Genomic DNA, 22,378 nt, shown 5'->3' with positions numbered 1-22,378 from the left:
GGGCGAGAGCGGCTCCCGCAGTCCAGGCTGCTGCCCGGCTGCAGCGAAGCGGGGAGTGCCGTGCGGAGCGGGCTCGGCGCTGCCTGCTCGGGCAGCCCCTCCGCCGCGGGCCGCCTGCCCACCCGCAAAAGGGGTGCCTGGTCTGCTCCCTTCAGGATTCCCGCCGACCACCGGGCCGTTTCGACCGCGCCTCCTTGGTCCTGCCTGGCCTAGCCTCGCGGCACCCGAAGCCGAACCCCTAGCTGGAGCCCGCGTGGACGCGGGGCTCGCGTCAGTTTTTCGAAGAAGCTCTGCGCTCCTGCTGGGGATCCCTCTCGGTCTGCCCGGACGGCGGTCCCTGCTGCCCGCTGTAGGCCACGCGCCGGCCCGCCGGGGAAAAGCAGCTCCCAGCTTCTGCCGGGCTCCCTGGGCTGTGCCTGCGGCCGTTCGGGGCCCCTCGCCGCGCTGCCCCCTTCCAGCTGGGCACCTCTCTCAGGTGCCCTGGCCTCGGCCTCCCAGGCGTTCCGTGACCTCCGGCCCCTCTTGGTGCGAACGAGGCGAAGGCCCGGCATTTCTCGGCCGGAGTGGAGGGGCTGTGGGCGCGGTGCGTGCCTGCCTGCGGGCACCGGGAGTGTGCGTGTTCGTTTGCGTGTTGGTGTCGGTGTGCGTGCCGGGGGCCTTCTCAGAGTCTCGTCCCCGGGCTGCTGGCCGCCCTGCCGGCCTTGCCCGGGTCATGCCCTCGCCGAGGAAGGGCCCGAAGTTGGAAAAGAGTGGAATGCGGCCGAGCTATCGCAGGGCCTTCGCTGCAAGCGAAAGACAGGCTCCCTTCGCTGGCTCTGCCCCGGAAACTTCCGAGCCTCCCACGCCCAGCAGGACGTCGGTCGGATCCTCTGCACCCTGCCTGCTCCTCCCCACCAGGTGAGGAAGGTCGCCCAGGGCTGGCTCTGTTCTGGACCAGGAACCAGTGCCTATGGACGTGCTGCGGCCTGGCCCGAGGCTGGAGCAGCAGACTCAACTGTAGCGAGCAGCGCGCAGGTTTGCCTTTAGGGCGTTCTTACTGAGAAAAAGCCACTGTGGAGGAGCAAGCGAGTCTATCAGGCCCAGACCCACTTAGCCCACACTTGGACGAGCTCGGAGAATTCCTGACAGTGACAGCAACCAGGACAACTGTTCCCCCAGCCCTCCCCAAGAAGGTGGCTGAAGCAGGCACAGGACCGTGGCTGTCTGCCCTACTCACACACAGGATCCCTGAAGAATTTCATTTCATTGGACAATATTTTAAGCAGAAGTGAAGGTAGCTGGGGAGCTGATTCCACTACCTGAATCAGACGCAAGGCCAGCAACTGCAGCAGCCTAAGAAGCCTTCCTGACTCCCCGCTGCCATCCAGGCCACGGTCAAGGGGCTGGGAAGGGAGCCCCACCGTGCTGTATATTCTGAGTGAGCCAGGCTCCACGCTGTCCGTGCACGTGGGGCCTGGGCTGTGTCTGCAGTGATGTGCAGGGCACGATGACCTTTGGGGCACAGAAGGGCAGCCAGGCTGGTGGGTGTGACCCCTTGACCCAAGGCTTGGGGAGCCACCCATGAGGGTGGATCGGGGGCTGTAATTTCGTTTGTATTCCCTGGGGACCCCGACTCCAGGCTCCAGTTCAGGTGGTTGCTCCTGCCTTGTGGCCAAGTCAGAGGCACTTCTGGGGCCTGTGCTGGGGCTCTGGGTCAGGCTTTTCAAGGGCGGAGGCAGCCAGGCTCCCAGGGGGCTGTGGTTTAGCTGGTGGGAGACTGCGTCCTCTAACTTGTACCTGGGGGTTGGGGGCAGAGAGAGGACAGTTCAGGGCCAGGGTCCCCCTTACTCTGACTGGGGTAGTGCTGGCCCATGGGGCAGTGGGGCCATCTGGGCCCCACATTTAAAAACTAAATGCCTAACAAAAGCCTGTATTTCTGCCACTGTTGTGAGCCAGGTGGGCAGATTCAGGGTGCAGTCGGAAAGAAGAGTGACCGCAGTCACTTTCACTCGAGTCACACCACAGCTGGTGAGAATGTGCCCTGTAAGATCTGTCTCCAGCCAAGGATCCCATCGAAGTGACACCCCGTGGAGGTGACAGATCCTACAGTCCCAATACCACATATCCTGGGCCTGGGACACCCACCTTTCCACTACCATCTAGCCCCTGGGGGGCTGCTACTCCCACTAATGAGGCACTTTATGCATTTGTCTTGTGTGTGTTCAGGATGATATGTGTGTGGAAGGTGGCTGGGGGGCGGGGAGGGTGGAGGGGTGAGCTGCGCGGGAGCCAGAGCTCGCTGCAAAACCAGCCAGGGTCTGGCTCTGCTGGGCCCTGCGCTTCTCCCACCGGGTCCGGCTGTCCCCCTCCGCCGATCCCTTCCCAGAAGCTGGAGGGCTGGTTTCACTCTGGCCGCTGGGTAGGGCAACAGTGCCAGGAAAGGTCTGGCGGGAGGCAGGAGTCTCTCCCCGCTTCGGGCGAAAACACGGAGCCCCAGCAGAGGGGCGGGTGCAGTGTTGGCGGCCAGGGCCAGGTGCCTGGCGTGGCTCTCCTTCGGTCCAGAGGCCCTGCCTCCGCTGTGGGCCCGGCGGGCATGCGGGGGGGCCTCTGAGGGCATGTACGAGGACGCAGGCGGCGCCGAGGCCGGTTCCAGGAGTGATTTTCCAGCGGGCTCCCCAGGGACAGGCCTGGGTGAGACTTCGGGTCCCCAACCCGTCCCGGCAGCCCGCTAGTTTGGTTGGCTGCAGCGTTGAGCAGGTGCGGGGGGAGGGCGCTGCGGCTGGACCCCCTGGGCCCCCCCTTGGCTGGTGGTGCTTGGGCTAGGGGTCTGTGCCCCGTTTCTGTTGGAGCCAGTGCGGGGCCAGGCATCCAGGGCTCCCCACACTGGGCCCCTGGGGGAGGCATGGCGGCGGCAGCCACCGCGGCTTCTGGCTGGGTTGTGTGGGGCGATTAGCCCCGTTTTATTCAATTAGGAGGCAATTAGGGATCCTTGGGGGGCTAGGGCTGGTAATTAAGGTGATGTATAATTAGAGTTTCAACAAAAATTATCCAGGATTAAAAATCTTTTGAATAATTTCGTTAAAATTTTCAAATAGTGTTAACTACAATTTATCGGGGTTTGAATCAAGCCTGTGTAACGAGTTTTGGGGGCTGCCCTGCGCAGAGCAGGCACAGGAGCACCAGGGACAGCTGGACGCCTTCTCGGTGCGTGGAGAAAGTTTGCGAGGCTCCCAGAGCCGGGCTGGGCCTCGCCGCGGGCAGCGGGCGGCCGCGGTGCTCTAAGAAGCGCAGACTCGGCGCCCGAGGGGCCGAGATGGCGCGCCCGGGGCGGGGCCGCGGGCCTGGGGACGGCGGCCTGGGGCAGTGGTCGCGGCGGCTCCAAGCGCTCCAAGTCACCGTCGACCACAGCGCCGCGCGAGCGGCAGCCGCGTCTACATGGCGCAACTGGTTGTTGCAGCGTCTATGCCCAGGCGCCCTTGACCCCAGGCCAGCCCCTAGCAGCGTCTTGCTCCTCCACGGTCGGCCGGAACCCAAAGATCCCCGCCTCCTGGCTTCCTCAGAGTGGAAGCGCAAGCTCAGCGCTTCAAATCCCCAGAACCTGGACCCGGCGCAATCTCCGCAGGCGCCCCTGATACCCGCCCATGCCCCGTTCGCAATCGCTTCGCTGACCTGGGCCTGAGAGATGCGGAAGCACTTCTGGGCATGGGGCTAATTTGGAGCAGTGGGGAAAGAGGGACGATGCAGGGTCCAGGTGGAGGGTGGGGGTCGGGCTTTCCAGGGGCGGTGTCCACGGATCCAGCTTCGCTGAGGTGGTGCTTGGAGCCCATGCTTTCAACCCCCTCCCCCTGCCCTCGGGGAGGCCCAGCGCTGCCTTGTCCCAGATGCCCCACAGTCTCCTGGGAGCTGATCAGAGTTCTCTACAGGCGCTCTCGGTCCACCTGCCCATGCTAGGAGGTCTGAGCAGACATGACCTCACTACCCCCTTCACCGACCCTGGGAAGGATGGTGTGTGGAGAGTAGCTGACATCATTTGGAGGTAAGAAACCACAGGCACAGAGAGGCCAAGTAACTTTTGCGGGGCCACACAGCAAGTTAATGGTGAAACCAAATGTCAGTTAAATCAAGACCTTCAAGGGTTGTTACCTAGCCCCCACACACACCTCCAGGCACTGCAGGCTGCAGTTAATTCCACAGGATTTTTTTTTTTTTAAATGTGTCAGAGTGTAAGCATTTTTCTCAACTTATAACAGGTCTGTTTTTGAAAAGCAACTAAGACATCAACGCGATTACAGCTTGTGAAGGCAATTGGCTAACTTTGCCTGAGCCTCCTCCAGATATGAGTCTTTGTGATCCCAGGTCTGACTCAGCTTGGCTCCCTCTGATCCAGGCCCGGCTGGAGTCCTGGCCTGTTGCTCCCCTGCCCCTGCCCGTGGGTGTCCTCTCCCAAGGGCACAGGGCAAGAGAGCAAAGGGAAAGCGCTGGCCTGGGATCGTCCTCATCTGTAGCCCCCACTTCTGCCCTTTCGCCTGTGGGAAATGTATTAGGTGCAGCCTGGCCTGGGAGGTGTAGGACCTGCCTGCTCTACTCAAATTGGGAGGGAAATGACCAAAACCCTCCAACGGCAGTCAGGTAGAGGGGAAGCTGCTATTGCTGCTAGGGTGGAAGGAGCTGGCACTGTGGTGGAGGATTCAGTGGAATCTGCAGGTCTGGGCACCTCACTGGCTGTGGCCAAAGCCACGGTGGCCATTCTGGGCTGGCGAGTGCTGCTAGCGCTGTGGGCCCCAGGGTGACTGAGGGGTGGCCTCTTCCTGCTCTGACTGCTCCCAGCCTCTCCGAGGTTTCAGCCGTCGTGTCCTCCCCCGTCTGGAGGTGCCTGGGCTGGCCTGTCTGGCCGGCCTCTCTTGAGACTCTGAGGAACAATGCCTGGTGCTCCCAGATAGGAGGCCGGCCGCTCCGAGATACATATTTGTTTAATAGTTAACATTCTGTGCAAAAAAGGAGGGCAGTGGGAATCGGGTGGGGGCTTTGCTTATTTTATATCCACCATAACTATTTCTGTCCCTGAAAATTGGCTTAATTATATCAATGGAATGTTTCTTTTTCAATTCTGTATGCAATTAGTCCATCTTGCCGGCTGCAATTTATTTTAATAAAAAAATAAACCAGTGGTGTGTTCAGTTCCTCGTCCCCTGGGGACAAATGCGATTGGTGTGTTTAATTTCATTAACTACAATGCGGCCTACTGGAAAAATGTATAAAATCCGCTTTATACAGCTTAAACACTGGCATTTGAAACAAATCATTATTGCATTAGCTGTCACACTAGTAATTCTAGAATCTCAGGAAAAAAATATATTATGGCTGTTTTTATAACCCTTTGCAAATGCACTGTTAAAATAATTTATAATCATTTTAAAACAGGGCTCAGTCCTAGTGAATATTTTATCTCCTTTAAATAAGGTTCTGCGTTCTCCCATGTTCATTTTATATCCGGATCCATGTGCTCATTCCAGCCCCGAACACATGAGTTCTGTATGGTGGGGACAGTGGGGTCTGCCTTTAAGCCAACCTGGCTGGTGTAGGCTCTTGTTTTCGTCCTGGTCTGAGCCACACTCTTGGCATGGAATGTTCGGTGTAACGACAGACTGCATTTGAAACACACCCAGGTCAAAGGGGACCCCACTGCACCCAGCTTCCCTCCCTCCATCTTCCTTCCCTTGTCAGGTGGGAGGAAGAACCACTAAACACAATAGGGCTTTGCAGGTGTGGGAGCAAAATCGTCTCATGGGTGGAGTGCCCACCCTGCAACTTGGGTAAAGATTGAGTAGCCTCGGTTTCCATTGCTGCCCGCTGCTGAGACCCGGCTTGGGAGGGAGAGAGAACTCGACGTAGACACAGCTTTCTAACCTCAGTGTGAGGATTCCTCAGAATAAATTCGGTCAGAAAATTAAAAAGCTGTGTGTTGCTTCTGGTGCAGTCTGTTTCGAAGAGCCGCCTGCTTTCTCGGTCTGCAGCTGGGTCAGGCGCGGGTGTGTTGGGATCCCCCTTTTCCGTACACGTCCTTGCTGGCTCTGAACCTGCTCTGAACTGGAGTGAGGATGCGTTTGAGTTGACCTGCACTTAAACATCACTAGATGGTTCCACGGGGAGGGGGCGGTGGGCGAAAGAACAGCTGGCTGATTGTTTGTTTTTCCTGGTGTTGAGATGTGCTCTGAGGAGTCCTGGCCTGTGACAGATGAAGCCCTACTGAAGGCCTGCTGGCCCTGCCCTGGCCACCGTGGAGGGGCTCAGGGACACGTCTGGGTGTAATGGGTAGAGACGTACCAGTTTGGCCCTCTGTTTCCGCGCCCCAGCCCCAAGCAGGTCAGGGGCACTAACAGGAAGAAATGACCTCCCTCTGCCTAGTTTGAGGCCGGGGCAGGGCCGCTATGCAGAGGATGGCGGGAGGAGAGGTTTTCCCAGGTCTCCCAGGGAGTTTCTTAGGTAATTCCCAGAAATGTATCGGGGCATTTCTGACCACATTAAAGGATATCCCCTCTCCTCTTGGCCGACTTACCTGGGTGGAATTAGGTGCATTTGATTTTCTTCTTTGAACACAGAATTTATATACTATAATGAGTTTAAATGTCTGGTTGGGGGGGACACTGGGGGGGGACACAGGGAACACCCACTGTGCCACTGTCTTGGGGTCTGAAGCCCCCTGCTGCTTCTCTCAAGGGTGTTGGGGGCTCGGCGCAGCGCGGCTCAAGTGCTGGTGAGAGTGGGTTGTGCCTGGGCTAGGTCCCCCAGATGCCAGGCTCTGTGGACCGGTCTCTGTTGGAGTGACCTCTCCGCCCAGGGTGGGGTCACTGGGCTTGTGGTTTACTTTCGATGCCGTGTGCTGTCAAGTTGAGAAGTGAGTGGCCTTGTCTAGTTTCCTACTTTAGAAAGAATAACAAAGCCGAATGCTGAGCGGTAAACACTGGGTCCAGGTCGGCAGACCGCGGGGTCTCATGTTGAGGTGGGGCTTGGTGCAATCAGACTCCACCGAGGGCCAGGCTTGGGAGGTGAGCGTGGGCACCGTTCTGGGCACAGTGCCTCTTGTTACCCCGTGGCCTTCCACCTTTGTGGAGCCGTAATCAATTTCAGGTCACGGTCTTAGAGAATGAAAGTGAGTTTTCACAAGGTGGAAATGTGACAGTGGTTCCTGGATGTGCATTCACATGTCACGATCACACACTCTTTCCACCCCCAGCCTTGAGCCCTATCTCGGGAGGGATGATTACACAGAAGGTTCTGGAAGAGTCCGGCATGGCATTTGGTGGGGTACTTTTGCCTGGTAGGTGGGGGTCTTGGAGCCAGGCTGGGGTGGGTCAGAGTGTTCCCCTCCAATCAGGCCATCAGGGCCACATTTTATATCTTTGGTCTGTTTGGAAGACTGCTTCATTGGTCCTCAGTCTCCCAATCTTCCTGGGGGCTTCCCAGGGGGCCATGGAGAGGGACCTTGTGCCGGCCTGCAGGTGCACACAGGTCAGGCCCAGGTATAAACCACCAGCGTTGCGGTCTTGCTGTAGGTCAGGCCCCCACTGTGTCGTAAAGCTGAACGACACGCCAGTCTGCCCTCAGCTCTGGAGATGCATGGATTTTCATTCTGGCCACATAGCCCAGTCATGAAATAAAGCACACACACGGTCATTAGCTCGCCATTTTATTCTCAAACCGGAACGCGCAGATGCCCAGATCTGCTCGGGCTTCTCTGACCGGCACCCAGCAGCTCCCTGAGTTCACAGGCCAGTGCCTCCCTTCTGCCTCCTCCGCTGCCCACGGCCACACTGGACATGTCCCTCTTCAGAGCTTAAATAGCTGTTGGCATCTGCCAACTCTGCTCCTATCAGAGGCCTCTCGATTCCTGAGCGGCCAGGATCTCCTGTGGTCTCTGACTGCCTCCATGCCCATCTCGGCCCCCAAAGCATGTTCTCCGTGGGGCCCGTTGACATATGCTGGCCCGGGGACGTGGGCGTGGGTGGCCCACTCAAGGAGACAGGGTCGCTATGTCGGGGTAGTGCAGGCTGTCCCTGGCTATTCTGTCTCTCGCGTGGAGTGTGAGCACGGGTTGAACAGCTGCCCACCAGCCTCTCTGCATCCTCACCAGTGAGCAGGTCCTTGCCTGGGGCCAGGGCCTGGGTCTCTGTGTTCATGGTTCAGATCATGGGGAGAAGGCCAGACTCAGATCCAGATGAGAGACTGCCCCAGCCCAGCACATGCTCAGGCCACCAGCTCTCTCCTGCAGCTCTTGGCTTGTGGTGGTGGAGGGGACGCGGACCCCCCGGCTAGCCGCTCTATTTCAACTTAAACAGACCAAAGGCAGAGGGAAAGAGGGAGGGATGCTGGAGAGAAGTCTCACGTGCATGTCTGCGTCTGTGAGCTTGCCCCCCTCTGTCTCTCTGTCTCTCCCCTATCTCTGTGTCTCTGTCTCTCTGTCTCTATCTCTTTTTCTTTTTATCTCTCTGTATCTATCTCTGCCTCTCTCTGCGTTCCTCTCTCTGTCTCTTTTTCTCTCAGTCTTTGTCTTTCTGTCTCTATCTGTATCTCTGTGTTCCTCTCTCTCTCTCTCTTTCTCTAATTCAGTCATTTGAAGGAAATCTGTGGAGCCTTTCTCTGGCCTGGTGAGAGACGCAGCACTCCCAATATTGCAACGGGGGACAGAATGACCAGGTTGGATGCGTGATGAATGGGCTCTGAATCTAATCGGAACTCTTTCCTGTGACACTTTTAATCCCGTGTCTATATTCAGAGGCTGGCAGTCGATATTACACCGAAATATGGATTTACATAATAGACTCCGTCCACTGCTCCTGGCGGGGTCTCCCAGGGAGAGGAGCATGCATTTCAGAATGCGCCTGCATTTGTATCTGCCCAATGGGCTGTAACAGCCTCTTCTGAGAGGCCTGGTACATCAGTCCATAAAACACTTAAACAAAGGCCGAAAATTATGTTCACCGGAGGAACCTAAACGGTGGCCACAGGAAAGCCACCGTGGGCCCCGGGCCAATCGGAAGTCGGCGTAACTCTCGGAGAACCAGGGCATTAATCCTCCTTTTCTGCCCCATCACCTCCTTCCCTGGAGAAGCCAGGCCAGGGGCCTCGGTCATTCCTGGTACTTGCTTGCCCTCAGACAATGCTCCCGCGTAAAGGTCCTGGGTTAAAACCATCTCCCTGAAGTTAATGTTATTGCCACGTGGGGCGTTTTCTCCTTCTGTCCCTGGGAAAGCGATATGATTAGGTCTTTATCGTATTGAAAATGAACATCTCTGTGCTGAGTGGACATTTCTGGACCTTAGATTCAGGAGGGGCTGTCGGCTGCCCTGTACCTTCTCTGCTCCCTCAGGGTGAAATTGTAGGGGCGCTCTGGGCAGTTTTTCTGGGGTGTCAGAAGGCTCCTGGGGTCCTTTTTGGAAGGCAGCAGCTATCATTTGGAGAACACCTCTTGGCTCAGTTAAAACACTGCTGCTTTCGGCTGTAGCAACCAGCACAGAGCGTGTCTACCTGAGTTGGGCCACCTCCCTGTCTGCCGTCACGAGCTTGTCCCTGAGGAGCTGCCTCCCTGGGAAATCTGTGGACTTCCTTGCAAATAACTCCCAGGCTCTTATTTCTGGAAAAGCAAATGCATTCTTAAACTACTTGAAAACCGGAGAGTGTTTTGTCGGCCAGAGCTAGTGCTGCTTCAGGGAGAAAGGGCCCCTCACATAGCCTCTTCGTCTGATCAACATGCTGAGACTGTCCCCACGGAGTGTGCACGCATGTATGCATGTGTGTGTGTGCACGTATGTGTACACCTGTGTGCAGCACAGACCTGGTGTTTGAACAAGGCTTACCTCCACGCCCTTGTTGAGATTGTCTGTATGGAATGTGTGGATGCTTGTGCATGTGTGTGTGTGCACACATATGCATACACCTGTGTGCAAGCAGGAGCCCTGGTGGTGCAGTGGTTAAGCATTCAGCTGCTAACCGAAAGGTAGCCAGTTCAAATCCACCAGCTGCTCCTTAGAAATCCTATGGGACAGTTCTATTCCATTCTATAGGGTTGCTATGAGTTGGAATTGACTCGATGGCAGTGGGGTTTTTTTTTTTTTTTTTTTTGGCGTGCAAGCAGAGACCTAGTGTTTGAACAAGGCTTATCTCCACACCTTTGTTGACATCATCCCCGTGGAGTGTGTGCACACGTGTGCATGTGTGTGTGTGCACACATATGCATGTACCTGTGTGCAGGCAGAGACCTCGTGTTAGAACAAGGCTACTCCAAGCCCTTCTTTTTAGTTTTATCAGGAACATTGCACAGTGCCACTGGTACTTGTAAAATAGCCATCCACCTTTGCCACACCTCTTGTGTACCCCTTAGCCCCCCGTGGTGTGTGAAGCGGTGGCCGTCAGTAGCCAGTGCCTGGCCTGGCCCCCAGGCAGTCTGCAGCTGGTCGTTCAGGGAGAAGATGTGGAGAAATTCAAAGGTGCTAGACAGCAATCGGTGAGCACTTTCCTGCATGTCTCTAACCCCAAAGAAGAAACAAAGAGGGAAGGAGTTGTTTAGATAATCCCGGGGCCCTGGTGCTTGCATTTAGAAAAATTAGACCCTCTTGAAAAATTACAGAATTATCCCTACAGTGTCAGGTTCCAAGATAATGATGTGTCTGTGTGTGAAAATATTAAATTGCAATAACACGCCAAGCGAGTACCTCTCTGAATAGGGTATTCAGTTCCCAGCCTGGGCTGCGCATACAGCTAGTGACTGACAGAGTACAAATGGTGTCGTAAAACATAGGGACTTACAACCAGACTCCATCTTTTTGATCCCTTTCTCTCTCCTGGTCCATCTAGCCATCTTTTTCTTTAATGAAATAACCTGGCAATGTGGATAATTATTTATTTATCACATTAGCAAGAAGAAGAGCTTCCAGAGATGGATCAGTTTTTACCTGGAAGTGATTTGACATGACTTTAGAAATTAAGGCCTATAAGGTATGCAAGAGGGCAGTGGTGGTTCAGGGGTAGAATTCTCACCTCCTGTGTGGGAGACCCGGGTTCAATTCCCAGCCAGTGCACCTCACACCCAGCCACCACCCATCTGTCAGTGGAGGCTTGCATGTTGCTGTGATGCTGAACAGGTCTGATCGGAGCTTCTAGACTTAAGATGGACTGGGAAGAAAAGCCTAGAGACCTGCTTTTGAAAATCAGCCAGTGAAAACCCTATGGAGCACAACATTCTGATCTACAACTGATCGTGGGGATGGCTCAGGACCAGGTAGTGTTTTGTCCATTGTGCATGGGATCATCATGAGTCACGGACCTACATGATGGCAGCTAACAGCGACAAGATACATAGGGTGGTGTCCTCAACCCTTCCAAAGTTCCCTTCGTCAGCTCTGCTGACAATCTATGTTAGGCCTGTTCCTCACATGTCCTACGCCTTGCAGCCCAAGGACAGGTAAAATTATGCAAGGCCAATTCTCTCTTTAGACAGAAGGACATATCCTAGACTTCTGCTCAGAGGAAATTGTTCGACAGCTTCTTTGGCAAAGGAAGTTTGAGCAGCGACACATAGATGGGGATGGAAGTTGATTTTTCTTATTTCCACAAAGCCTGTGGAGGCTCCACACCTCTGACAACCAGCTCTTGTGAGATGGGGCATCCTGGACTCCACAATCCTTGGAATTCGTATCCGAGCTCAGGAGTGTATGTGTGTGCACGAGAGTGTGTGCTGGGAGCACGCGTAGGGGGGCAGAGAGAGTTTTGGTGGCCGCCGTTAGGCTGAGTGTCCTTATGCACAAAAGATCTAAACAAAAAAGTGGAAAGTGAGAGAGAGCTCCGAAATTCTGGGGGCCGATAGTGCGGGCCACGAGGGGCTCTCGCGTTTCACGGCTGGGAATCCAGACTGAAAAGCGCGGGGGCCCCTGAGTCTTAACTTTCCCTCCATCGAGGTGTTAATCTTACCTTCCGAAGGTTAGATAAAGCTGCTAAAAGCTGCTGTTTGCGATTGAATCTCATCTGCTAATTACGGCGGCGGGCTCGGGTTCGAGGCCCCTCTCAGCCACCCTACCCGGGTTCCTCTCTGCTGGCAGCCTCGATAAGGGATTATTCTTTGCTCGTACCAAGTTCTCCCTTTACCAGGGGTTTTAAGTTGCCACTTGATTCCGACAGACGACCCTCGTTCAAAGGGAAGCGAGAGGAGGCTGGAGGCCTCAGAGTGGAAGAAGCCCAAGACCAGCACCTGGGTTCTGTCTGCTCCTAGAGAGATCCCCTTCTCAGCCTACCAGGCACAGTAGGCAGTGGGAGGAAAAGGGACAAGGGGCACACACAAGCGTGCCATCCTGTGGTCTCTGCTGGAGAACCCCATGTCCTTATGCATCAGGACATGGGACAGTCGGCTCCAAGCCACTTGGCCCGGCTGGTGAAGGTGTGCAGGGCAGGGGCCCTCTATCAGAAGGGGAAGTGACTGGGGACAATTTGAGGGAGCCCTGGTGGCCTTGGTAGGACATCCGGACATCCCGGGCCAGGCTGGGCCTCCTTGGAAACCCTGGCAGGGTGACTTCTTCACATTGTGGGGTGTCTGTAGCTGGAGACGGGTGCAGGCTAGCCACAGGAGTGGAGGACACAGGTGGGGTCACCTGGAGGGAGCTAGGGCCAGGCTGGCCTCTGCAGTGCCAACATCACATGGCTTTGTGCCTACCAGGCCCTGGCACAGAGCTCATTAAAGCCAAACTAGCCCAAACTCTACCTCCATGTCTGAGGTCATTAGGGCCTTAGGGCCAGCAGGCAGGCTTGGAGGCGAGGAAGCCGGGGACCCCAGATCATGGCAATGAGCACCCCCATGACTGTCACCCCAGGAGCTGCTGTGTATCTCATACTTGCTGTGTCCCTGGCATCTCGTTGGGGGACCACCCTGGCCTTGGCCTCGGAGTGTGCTGTTCTCAGCCCAGATTCAAGAAGGGACGTGTCACTCCATCCTCTGAGCTGGCTGGGACTGAAACCTGAGCACTCAGTGGGCCCCCCTGCAGGTTACCGACGGGTGAAGGCATGGGGGTTTCTGCAGGCTCTGGGCTCAGCGCCCATGACTCTGGGGCCATGAGTGGTCTTGGAGGGTGCTCAGTCCAAGGGGAGGTTTTCTGCATCCTGTGATCTTTGGAACAGACAGGAGCCCCTGTTGATGGAGAGACAGCACCTCCAGGCCAGCATGACTGGGGCCAGTGGGACAGTGACCCAGACCAGAGATGGACTTTCCTTTGGACAGGAGGGCTTGTTGGCATGTGGGGACCGGGGGTGACTGCCCCGACTGGTTGGGGCTCTGTGGCTGTGCTCCAAAGGAGGCCCAGGCTGAGGATGGGTTCCGCCTTAGAGAAGTGGCAAGGGAGGGGGGCTCTCTACCTCTTAGGGCCCACAGAAGCACCCCTCCACCCTGAGCAGGGCCTGAGGCTGGGAGATGCCCTGTGGCTATGATCATCGCACCTTGATTCTAACAGTCTGGCTCCTGGGTCCCCCGAGCAACGTCCCCATCTCTGCTGGGCCAGGACAGAGCAGCGGCTGGGTCAGGGCTGAGAGCCTTACCTCCTTGGAGTCTAGCACCAGATACACAGAGGCTGAACTGGCTTGAGTTTTGACTCTATCCCCTCCAAGCCACCAGAACTTGAGTAGATAACTTTACTTCCATCTGTACAGGGGGCCTCGCCTGGGGTGGTAGGACCCTGCGTGTGATGAAGCTGGCACTCAGCAGTGCCGGGCAGGGTGAGACCCCCTCAGCCAGCCAAGGGGGGGCCTCATGTGGTCCTGTGATTCTTTGCTTTCTCTCCTTCATGCCAGGGGCAGGTCTTCCTCTCAGCCTCCTCAGATGGGACACCAAGGACAGACGCAGAAGCTTGGGGTTGGGGAGTGAAGACTGTGTCCGGTAAGGGGCTTGCTGGGAGAGTCACTGGAACATTTCGCTCAGTGAGCTGTTCAGGATGAAGCCTGGCTATTCTTACTGTATCACTGTCCTGCGCTTGAGGCTGTCGTTGTTAGCAGCTAGTTTGGGTTTCACTGCTATACCCGGGACTTGCTTGCACCTGGCGGGAGGCAGATTTGCATTTTTGAATGCAGACCCAACAGTCCCTGGAGGCCTCGGGATGGGACCTACAGATGATAAAGCTTGTCCAAAACAAGATTGCGAAAGATAAGCGCAAGCAAGTCAGAAACGTACGGGACAGGTTTCTTTGCAAGCCACATGCTGATATTAAGGGGACGCCATCTTGGCTTGTGATGTGCTTGGCACGTGTGAACTACCAGGCAGAGTGTCCACTGAGCGGACTCGGGCGCAATGTTCTCGTGGCCCAGGCAGGTTTCTTTATTGGATTCTGGGTTTCGCCACAGCTTGGGCTTTCTCACCAAGTTTCCGTGATGAGAAGAGACACGGGGAATTTTGTCAGCTTTTGCTGGGGGGCACTTGGCTTAAGAGCCCCGACTGCCCTGACTGGTTGGGGCTCTGTGGATGTGCTCCAAAGGAGGCCCAGGCTGAGGATGGGTTCAGCCTTAGAGAAGTGGCAAGGGAGGGGGGCTCTCTACCTCTTAGGGCCCACAGAAGCACCCCTCCACCCCTAAGGGGACATCTGACAAGTGTCTGCACACAGTACCATCCCTGGGATGGAGGGCAAACATCGCCCCTGCTGAAGGGAGCAAAGGCGAGAGTTCTGAGCCTGACCCTGCCTTCTGGGGTCTCTGGCTTAGTTTTGTTCTGGGCACTTTTAGGGCACTCTATCTGAGTGGCAAGCCCCAAAGCTGACGGGGGGCTGCTTCTCCTCACTCTTTAGCTCTCCAGCTGGCACTCTGGCTTCTGAGACTGTGTTTGACGTCATCGAGGGGACATGCTTTGAATTTGCTTATAGGAGCTATAGGGTAGTGGGGCTGAAGTGCAACCACGGTTCCTGTACACACCTGCACACAAATGTGCACACACATGTACACAGTGTACTCATACTCTCACATGTACACAGTGCAACCATGTACATATGCACACACACGTACACACGTGCACATGGTGTACCCAGGCACAAGCACACGTACATGGCACACACGTATACACACACATGTATGCAGTGCTCTCATGCACACACAGGTACATAATGCACTCATGTGAACACACTCACATGTACAGTGCAAGCATGCACACATACACACACATGCACACGGCACATGTATGCATGTGTGCACGCACTCATACACATGCAAGTGCACAGTGCCCACATGTATGCACACATACGTGTAAACACATACACTTGCACACAACAGGCATGTGCACACACAACACACATGTACACATGGACAAGTACTTTGCTTATACAGACATGACAATGTGAATCGGACTCTGGTATCAGTCTTGGCCTCTTTGGGTGACTTTGTGTGTGGACATCAGGGTGGGGGACCATTGTGGCAGGCAAGTCAGCTTCTGGTTCAGGGTGACGCTGCTCATCCAGCTGCCCCACCAAGTAGGCTTGTGGAAGGAGCCTGAGGAGATGGGTAGAGCTGACTCCGAACTCTAATCCTTGGGCTCCTTGCAGGAGCAAGAATCTTGGCATCTGCTGGGCTAGGTGAGGGCCTTCCCTCTGTCCCTTGTCGGGAACTGTGGTCCTGGCAGACCCCGGGGTGCATGGGGACAACCCCCTGGGGAGGGGCAGGCCATGCCTCCCAAAGCACGGCAAGACAGGCTGGAGACCCCGATCCAGTGTCAGACAGACACAGGAGCAGGGACGGGGCCGCCTCTGGCCCTTTCAAAGGGACATTCAATCTGTACCCTGGGGCCCAGGAAGGAGACTCAGGCGAGCACAGTGAGGACTGAGTCAGAAGCACTCGGCGGTGGGAGAAAGCACTTTCCAAGTGTCTGGGCCTCTGGCATGAGGCCGTTTGTGGGATTATCTGCCCCCCCCGGGAGGTGTGGAATGCCAGGGGTGAGGGGCCGCAGCAATATAGAGCTCATGCAGGCTGCTGATAAAACAGGCGGCTTTCTGCGCTGCCCTGTCGCCGAAATTCGAGGTGCAGTCCCTGAGTGGAGGCCACTGGCCCGGACATTCGAGCCAGGGAGGTGGGGGCCAGGTTGCGCTTGCCCTTGAGAACTTGAGTCGAGTCCACATCTGCTGGGCCGATACCTGGGGCCCCTACTCACTTAAAAAAAAAAAAAAAAGAAGCGGGAAGAAAAGATGTCCGGAGAGACCTGATCAGCGCCTTTCCCGGACCCGGCCACAGCGGGCGTCCGCGGGCCTCATGGGCGCTGGGCTAGTGAGTGGTAGGTGTTGTGGCTGCAAAGGAGCTTCTTTGGACTGGCAACTTAAAACTTAAAAAAAAAAAAAAATTTATTGTAGATTTTATATTTTAGAGCAGTTTTAGATTTATAGAAGAATTGTGCAGAAAATATAATGAGCTCCCATATACCTCTTCCTCCCTGCACACAGTTTTCCACTATTATTAACAGCTTGTGTTGGTGTGGTACGCTTGTTACAACCGATGAACCAATACTGATACATTGTTTTTAACTACCGTGATAGTTTACATGAGGGCTCACTCTGTGTTGTACAGTCCAATGGGCTTTGACAAATGCTTAATGTCCTGTGTCCCCCATTGCAGTATTGTGCACAGTAATTTCACTGCCCTAAAAACACCCTGAACCCCTGGCAACCACTGACTTTTTCACTGTCTTGAATCATCTTGCCTAAGGAGCCCTGGTGGCGCAATGGTTAAGGGCTTGGCTGCTAACTGAAAGGTCGGTGGTTCGAATGCACCGGCCGCTCTGCAGGAGAAATACGTGGCAGTCAGCTTCGGTAAAGCTCACAGCCTTGGAAACCATGCGGGGCAGTTCTGCTCTGCCCTATAGGGTCACTATGAGTTGGAATCGACTCGATGGCAATGGTTTTGGTTTATTGTCTTGCCTTTTACAGATGTCCCGTATTTGAAATTGTACATTATGTAGCCTTTTCAGACTGGCTTCTTTCACTTAGCAATATGCATTTAAGGTTCCTTCATGTCTTTGCATGGCATGTTAGCACATTTCTTTTTATTGATGAATAACCTTCCCTTGTATGATGTACCACCATTTGTTTGTTCATTCACCTATGGAGGGATAGCTTGGTTGCTTCCAATTTTGGGCAATTGTGAATAAAGCTGCTATCAACATCCATGTGGGCTGTTAACTTTTTGGTGTGTATTTGCAAGCCTGAATTGGGAGTCCTGCTGGTCCCGGGGTGAGGTGATCCTGGCAGAGTCGAGGTGGGTGCAGATACCACACTTGCCCTGCTACAGGTGTCAAACCAGCTCTGAAGGTTTGGGGTTTGTTTCTAGTAGCTGGGATAGTTTCCCCTAGCCGCCCAGCCCTTTTGTTCCTGCCCCATCATTGTCCCTGAGTTGTACACTTCTTTGTTAGTAGATGAGCTGAGGCTGTGAGAGTAGACACGGCCAACTGCTCCATGGGGGCTGGTTCCTGGGACCCACTCTTGACCATTTAGAACATGTGTCCAGGTGAGCTTCGCACAAACCCTGCACAGGTGGGATTGAAGCCTGGAAGAGACGCAGGCATCCCTCAGGCCACAGCAGCCTTGGTGGGCTTTGGGGGTGCTGGCTGAGGGTCTTCTGAAGCTGCAGCCATGGGGGCCTCTACCGTGCTGGGTCAGAACACTTTGCAGCTAGGTTGAGGCTGCATCTTGCTAGCTGACCTTGGGGAGGACCTGAGAGGTGGTGTCGCTGAGCGTCATTACAAACCTCTTTGGGAAGAAGGGAAGGAGGAAGCCGACTAAAGGCAGAAAAGGAGGACTTTGCAAAGAAGGGGGGCTGTGCCCTCGTGGAGCAGGTGCATCCCAGTCTCAGTCGGGGTTGGGAGGGAGTGCTGGCATTTATGCCTGGGCAGTGGGCAGCACAGGCTGTGGGATCAAGTGGACCCAGATGGAATCTGGGCATCGGTGTAAGCTGTGGGACCCGGCTCCTTCCTTGCCTTTCTCAGCCCAGCATTCTCATCTGCAGAGTGAGGAGATCCATCCTCGTGGGGCTGTGGTTAAATCTGAGAAAGGGCTCCCTGTCCCTCTAGTAGTTAATGCCCCACTCATGTGCACGCTCTCCTCCATCAAGCACGGCAGGGCATCCACGGCAGTGCATCTATGGCAGGGTGTCCACAGCAGGCATCCACAGGAGGGTGTCCACAGCAGGCATCCACAGCAGGGTGCCCACAGCGGGCATCCACGGCAGGGTGGTCACAGCAGCCATCCACAGCAGGGTGTTCACAGCAGGCATCCACAGCAGGGTGTCCACAGCAGGCATCAATGGCAGCGCATTCACAGAAGGACATCCACAGCAGGGTGCCCATGGCAGGGAGTCCACAGCAGGGCCTACACAGCAGAGCGTCCACAGAATGGCATCCACGGCAGGGTAGTCAAGGCAGGCACCCAGGGCAAGGCATTGAGGCAGGGTGTCCACTGCAGGGCATCCACGGCAGGGCGTCCACAGCAGTGCACCCACCACAAGACATTCACGGCAGTGTGTCCATGGCAAGGCATTCATGGCAGGTATCCACGGCAGGGCATCCACTGCAGGGTGTCCACAGCAGGGTGTCCACAGCAGTGCACCCACCACAAGACCTTCATGGCAGTGTGTCCACAGCAGGGCGTCCATGGCAGGATGTCTAGGGCAGGGTTTCCATAGCAGAGAGCCCACATTAGGCAGGTAGGGGGGGCCTGAATAGGCACAGCCAAAGGAGCCTTGAGGACTGCCTACCCCAAGCATCTCCAGGCCCTACCCGGTGCACCTGTCCAAGACTTGGAGCTGCAGAAATGTGGTGACTGGCATATGAGGGGGTTGGCTTCTCTGGAGCCATCCTTCGTAAAACCACATCAAACCACAGCCACTGGTCTGGGCCATGGGCCAGGCAACCTCCTCTAGGCCAACTCAGGGGGTTTCGGACCCTGTCATCCAGGGGGCCTGTGCGGCTGGAGGACTGTCTCGCTGGCCCAGTGGTGTATCTAGGGTATTGCACTGGCCCTGGCGTGTGGCGCCACTGAGCAGTTTCTAGTAACACTGTATGACCCAATATCCTTCCTCAAGCATTGTAATATGCTAGTTAAAAAGATAAATGAGCTTCACTTGTATTTTTGAGCTGATATTATGGTAAAGTTATCTAAAAGAGGAGTGTCAGATGTTTGGACAGAGGCACAATTTCAGCACTTGCCACAGGCGCCATTTTCCGTAGATACGCCACTGGCTGTACCGGGTTAATAGAAACTGCTCAGTGGCACCATGCGCCCAGAGCCGGTGCAATACCTGCCATATGTGCCATACCCTAGTTACACCTCTGGTGGCTGGCCCTTTTTCTGACGTACATAGAGTCCCCCATGTCAGGGTAGAGGGAGCTAAGAGGCGTCTGGGCATGGGGAGAGGGAAGCTTGCTCTAGGCGGGCTGTAGGTGCACGAGTCTTCATACACTGTAAGGTCCCTGCCATGGGAGAGCCTCCCAACTGCTGTGCAGCAGCCTGGCCACCCGGGATCAACTGTTTTCTGACCTCCAGGCCCAGAGTTGCTGTTGGTATCTGAGGCCCCTCTTGCACTGGACTTCCTACTGAGTGGTGCAGGAGGCTCTGACCTTCCTGGGTCAGAGGTCAGAGAGACTTCCAGGGCTACTGCCTGCACCCAGTGAGATGTCCCCCCACACCCCTACATCCTCAGAGCCTGCACTGGAAAACTCCAGAGGACAAGTCTCTGAGCCCAGAAACATTGCTCTGTGGCTCTGTGGTTCCCTCCCACCCCCCACCCCTCCCAGTTCCCGGACCCCCCTCATTATGATTCGTCTTCATCTGGACCCATCCTGGTACTGTTGGAAGCTGGGGGGGAAGAAGGAACTCAAGGGCTTATCTCTTGGAGCCAGCATGGTGCTGACTGGGAATGGGGTCTCCGGGGCACCAGGTTATCCTGTCTGTGGCAGTGCCTGCTGAGCCCTGGGTACCAGGGCATGGCTGGCTGGCCAGACTCTCAATCAGGGGCTATACCCCAGGCTCAGCCATAGTTGCCCCCCACCATGAATTTCTGGATGGAGATTTTACAAAATCCGTCTATTGCAGAAGATTCCTTTTGGAGCTAATGGATGATTCTTGGCTTAATCTGTTGGTTTTGCCTTTTCTTTCTTTCTTTCTTTTTTTTTTTCCTATGGAGTATCCTGTTAATTAGGCAAAAGATCTGCAGAAATCTGCTCTCGCCTTGAGATTTCTGCGAAAAATGAGACCCTCCTGAAATTTCCAGTAGTGAAGCAATTAAGTGATGGAATTCTGCAATCTAAACATGGTATTGTTCACCTCTGACACAGCAGAGAAGGGGAAAAGAAAAGGAAAGGGAAGAGAAAAGAAGAAACGAGAAGAGACCAAGTCTAAGTGACCGTAACTGTCAGGCCAAAGCGAACGTGTTTGGAGTTAAAATTAAAAACCCTTTGCCATTGGGGAAGCCCTGGTGGTGTAGTGGTTAAGAGCCACAGCTGCTAACCAAAAGGTTGGCAGTTTAAATCCACCAGGTGCCCCTTGTAAACTCTATGGGGCAGTTCTACTCTGTCGTTTAAGGGTCACTATGAGTCGGAATCAACTTGACGGCAACGGGTTTGGTTTTTTTTTTTTTCTCCTGTTGGGGTTCTGCACATATTTGTAACCCTCTTCTTGGAAGCTTCTGTTCCTTTGGAGGTGAAGGGTGTAAAGATGAGGCTTTCTTATTAAAAAGGGGGGCTCTTAAATACTTGGTGCATTGGCCAACCCCAGCTATGAGGTGCTTGAGTGCAGAAGATGGAAGGGAAGGGGGTTTCCCACTTGCACATCCAATCTACAGTGGAAAGGGACCCCCACAGATGGTCGCTCCCTGGGCCACCCCATGTTGCGAGCCAGAGAAGCCAGGTTGTTGGGAGCATCCCCAGAGTGGGGAGGCTGGTGACCAGTGTGGACTCACATGCCTCGGGGCCCCAGGTGGGGAACCACTCTCCACAGTAGGGTCAAGATCAGGGGTCCTTCCTTGCTCTCTGCAGGCAACTCAACCCCAAATGAGGAAATTCACATTTCTTGGGTTTGGGGCTGGGCAGAGTTTTTAGGCCATAAGAGGAGATTTAAACCAACTTTGATTTCTTTGATTGCAAACACATTCTCAAACAAAAATGCCCAATTTATTCCGGTTGCCTCAGACATTATTATGAATCTAACGTTTCCACACCATCGACCAAGAGATGGCCTTACAGCCCTTGCAGTCCTCATAACCACTTAAAAATAAAAAATCATTTCCCGATTGTGTGTGCCACGTGGACACCATTTTCATTTTTTACTTTTTTTCAAAAACAACCTTGAGATGCCTTTGGAAAACAAGTCCCTGGTTATTGACAAATCCATTTTTCCGGGGCAGGAGACGCTTTTCTGTTGGCGGCCCTGGAGCCCAGCCTCCTGTTTGTGGTTGAGCAAAGATTAGACTAAATTTCTCGGCAAGTTGTGTTTTCCTTGGGTCCCCCGTGACTTCCTTGCTCTTTGGCCTTCATGCTACATTCTTTTCGCTTTCCTCATTTCACTCCGTAATGTTGTTTCTCTCACCTTCCAAAGCCGGCCAACGGCACGGTGGAGATTTATGAGGTTTAAACTTTTAACGTGATAGTCTATTTTATATATTCTCTCTGCCGCTCCAGTCGGTTGATCTCATGCCGTTGCTCTTGGTGCAATATGTACATGCAGGGTTTTGTTTGGCTCAAAAAAATCTCGTGCAAGAGGTAGAAGGCACGGCTTCCTTCGGGGTCTTTGTTGCATTAAATGAGGGAGCTGGGGGCCTGAGTCAGTCAGAACAATCCAGGAAGCAACAAGAAAAAAACCCAACACTACTTTTTCTGTTTGTTGCATTAAATTAGGGAGCTAGGGGCTTGAGTCACTCAGAATTATCCAGAAAGCAATAGCCAAAAAACCCAACATCCTTTTTTCTCTACCTCTCATTAAATTTGGGAGCTGGGGAACTGAGTCAAAGCTACAAAAAAAACCCCCAAAACCACCTTTTCCCTGTTTTTATTCTTACATGTTCAAACATAATGAAAACTGGACCCTTGGGTGGGCTGGAGGGGGTGGGGGAATAAAATGCATTGATGTAGCTTTCCCCCACATCCCCCACATTTGCCATCTCTTTGTGGGCACCCCTTCCTCTGGGTGAGAATGGATGGGGGACAGTTTTGGCCTGGAGGGAACCAATGTCGTATTGACAGTGCCTCTGTCCTGGCTTTCCTTTCTTGGGCTGTCTGCTCACCATACATGGAGCATCATTTGCTCTGGAGGGACCTGAGGCTTGGCTGGCCCTGCCCCTCTCCAGTCCCCCCACCACTCTGCTCAGCCTATCCCTGTTGGGGTAAGGTCAGTTTCAAGTTTGGAACCCC

General features: G+C 54.6%; 1 protein-coding gene across 1 annotated transcript in view; it reads left to right on the top strand.

Annotated features, from left to right (window-relative positions):
- The window catches only part of PRDM16 (PR/SET domain 16), a 448,451-nt gene that overhangs the window by 1,082 nt on the left and 424,991 nt on the right, over positions 1-22,378 (top strand). The gene's annotated exons all lie outside the window — the stretch shown is intronic.

Source organism: Trichechus manatus, unplaced genomic scaffold, assembly GCF_000243295.1.
Source record: "Trichechus manatus latirostris isolate Lorelei unplaced genomic scaffold, TriManLat1.0 scaffold00122, whole genome shotgun sequence".
Taxonomy (NCBI): domain Eukaryota; kingdom Metazoa; phylum Chordata; class Mammalia; order Sirenia; family Trichechidae; genus Trichechus; species Trichechus manatus.
The sequence above is the reverse complement of the archived record's forward strand: the minus strand, read 5'-3'. Positions and strand labels throughout refer to the sequence as shown.